Raw genomic sequence first — 3830 nt, forward strand, 5'->3', positions numbered from 1 at the left:
TTAAAGTTGTGACATGGTTCAAATATACAGAAGAGTATAAAGGACAATATAATAAACACCTCAGCACTGGAAGTCAAATTGCCAGGTCTTAATAACATTTTACTGTGTCAGTTTCAAAGGTCCGGTTTTGTCTTGTCTTGTCTTCTCTTTCCTTTCTCCCCCCCCATCTTTCTGTTATTTTTCAGAGTTAAATAAGATTTGTACTTCAAACCACAAGGAAATAAGAAGGTTAGGGGTTACCTTCCTACCTTAAACGACTTGAAAAAATTAAGTGATAGGAAACAAGCACGTTCTGACATTGGACAAAAGGCTGTCGGCATTGGGACCCTAGAATCACCTCTAAGTTCTGCCTAGAGATTAATTATTGGTCTATAGTACAGATAGATTTGATATCTTCCTCCCTTGGATGCCCTTCTTTGGTCTCATTTCTAGTCTTTCCTCTCCATTTCTACCATCCTAAATTTGTCCTCAGTCCACACAAGTTTTTATATTTTTGCTGTGTACATCCATTTAGTACTATATGGTACTTTTATATGAGGCTTAAAATTTTATACAAATGGTATCAGATATGAGTGAGTCAGGTACAGCATTGTAAACAGTATAGCATTTCTCCCTTCCCACACTCACTTGCCTGTTGGTCACATGATGGCCCATGCTATGAAACCACTAGCAAAGAAGGAGGTTTAGTAGTTGCACTTGTGAGTGGTTTTGGAGCACATTTTTTGTTTAAGAAGATGAACACAAGCCAAGATTTCAGGCAAACAATAACCAAGAAATTTCTCTTCATCTTGGAAGTTTATTACAAATCCACGGAACAGTCTAGAATGTGTGGAGTTAGAGAACAAGATCAAGAAAAATGGTCGAATAGCAAAAATTAGGACCAGTTATCACATCCAGCCTCCCCTCTAAGCTGTTTGAGACCTTTGTGGGGGGAGAAGAGTGAGTACGCCACATTCTAGACTCTTGGTCCCATGGAACAAAACAAACTTTTCTGGTTTGCCAAGGCTTACAATCATTTCCCATCCACTATGCAAATCCCCTGCTTTTGTTTATTGCTTTCCTTTTGCATTTATTGTTAAAGATTACTGTTTAATTAATAAAAGACTAGAACAAGATGGGGGGAAGAAATGGTATCATACTATATGTGTATATATATTTTGCTCAATACTATGTGTTTATGATTTTTTTTTAGATTAATCTGTGAAATTCTGGTTTATTTTCTTTAGCTGATACATACTGTTCTATTGTATGAATCTGTGATAATTGGCTCATCTACCTGTTTGGATGAACACTTAGTTCATGTTTCATACAGTAAGTGGATATTATTTTTAAAAAATCACAGAAATTATTAAGATTGTGGAGCAGTGGTGAAAAATATTACATGAGGGATTCAAAAAATATATTTGGCTGTAATATCTTATAGAAATTATCTGATTTTTCCATGAAAAAGCAAATACCTATAGACAAATTTTCCTTTGGAGATGAACTCTGTTGAAACTCATTTTTCATTTTTAATCTTTAATTTTAAAAAACCCTTTACTATCTGAAATACTAAACAGAATTTAAAAGAAAAAACAAAAACTCATTTTAAACTCTGTTATAGAAATTTTTCATCTTTAATTTTAAAAAACCCTTTACTATCTGAAATACTAAACAGAATTTAAAAGAAAAAACAAAAACCCATTTTAAACTCTGTTATAGAAATTTCCCAGGCAATCACACATCTGGCAAAAAGAAACAGTTTAAGCCTTTTTTAAAGGTCAACTGAATTTTAATGTACAATTCACCACCAAGTTGACATAGAGCCACTTATTTTCCTGAATGCAAAAATAGGACTAATGCTCAGTCCTCTATCCTAGGGGCCTGGTATGTAAGGGACAACCAGGAAATATTTATTGAATAAATTGATACTGAATATATTGATTTTTTGGCTTGAAAAAGAGTCCAGGATAGGGCATGTTGGTGTAAAATGTGCAAATAAGGAGTGTGTTTTGTGATTAGGGGTGTGGGCAGAATACATACTTTAAATTTGTATTTTCCTAGAAATCTGAAACATAGGATTATGATAGATTAAAATGGATTCTTGTCTGCTTTGCTGGCCATTTTATTCAATACCTGCTAGATGAAATTAAAGCTCTAATAAAGAAGTATCAGGTGACAGTATATTGACATAAAAATCAACCCTCCCATATACATATCACTATATGCTATATAGACCATCTTTTTATTAGAAATTTCAAAAACTGGTGTTATATTAATTCTTTAAAAAATGAATAGTTTCAATTTTATCATTAATTATTTCTTTTTTCCATTTATTCTTATTTTCTTCAATATACACTCATATATCTTAGCCATATCTCAGGTCACAATTCTTGGCAGTTAATGCCCAGTGAGCCTCTCTGAAGTATCTTTTATCTTCTGTTAAAATAGTGACTCAAATGGAGAAGTAATTTTGAAAGGAAATAAAACATGTCTAATTAACTGTATAGATGGAGCCACTCTTTCAAATGTATTGATTAGAATTTGCTAGAGACAAATTTGTGAAGACATGGCATTATGTTTTGTGCATTTAATTTTCATTTATTTGTTTGCTCCATAATATCTTTGAGCGTGTAAAATGGGGCAAATTATGTCATAGCTGTACTGACTGCTTGGTAGTCCTGAGCCCTGGATTCTAACCAATGGCACCACAACCAATAAACAGTTTGATGCACTGCTTAAGAATGCGAACTCTGAAGAAGGAGCCCCTAGGACTTACATTTTAGCTGCGTGCCCCTAAGCATGCTATGCAACTGCTTTGAATGTTCTTTTGCTCATTCATAAATAGGGGTGAAAATAACACCCAAGATTTTTTTTTTTAAGATTTTATTTATTTATTTATTTGACAGAAAGAGACGGACACAGAGAGAGCACAACAAAACAAGGGGAGCAGGAGAGGGAGAGGGAGAAGCAGACTCCCTGCTGAGCAGGGGGCTGCATCCCAGGACCTTGGGATCATGACCCGACCTGAAGGCAGACTCTTAACCGACTGAGCCACCCAGGCACCCTCCCATCTAGGATTGTTAAGAGGGTGACATGGTACAACATGTGTACAGCTCAATGGTCAGCACATAGAGAGGGCACAGTAAATTCAAGATGATGATGTAGTTGATAATGATGGGTATGTTGGGCAAGCGCTACACTCTCTTTGGGTGTCTGCTTCCTTGACTGTAAAATGCAAGGTTGAACCAGGTTCTCTTTAAGAGCAAATGAATCGTGGTTGGGTCCCTAGGGGTCACTAGCAGAAAACATTAGTCCCTCCGTTGCTTTAGAGTAAACTATGCCTCCTGGGAGGTCTTTAAGTGCAAATACACAAAAAGAGCAATTCTGTTCCTGAGATGTTTGCAGGTCAATTTTCCATTGTGTTTTCAGTGCCCATCTATGACTTATATCAAATTCTAGCAGTATTTTCTTTAATTTAACGTAGTGAAATATAAAATGGTCTTGGTTATAGTTGAAACTGCAAAGTCACCACTGAAGGAATAGCGATTATATTTCTTCCCACTTTCAAAAATTTAAGGTCTGCCTGGTACATACACATTCGTAATGGGAAATATATTACTACTTGATATGTTATTCATAGTATTTACTGAGTGTGTCACGATTTTAACACCTAAAAAATAGAACTATTTATTTTTGAAAACCATTTTTAAAATATATTTCTCAAAAGATCATATTTGATGACCTGTTATTTTTCTATACTCTCATTAAAAATTATTCTCGGAACGCCTGGGTGGCTCAGTTGGTTAAGTTGCTGCCTTCGGCTCAGGTCACAATCCCAGCGTCCTGGG

This window comes from Meles meles, chromosome 4 (assembly GCF_922984935.1).
Source record: "Meles meles chromosome 4, mMelMel3.1 paternal haplotype, whole genome shotgun sequence".
Taxonomy (NCBI): Eukaryota; Metazoa; Chordata; class Mammalia; order Carnivora; family Mustelidae; genus Meles; species Meles meles.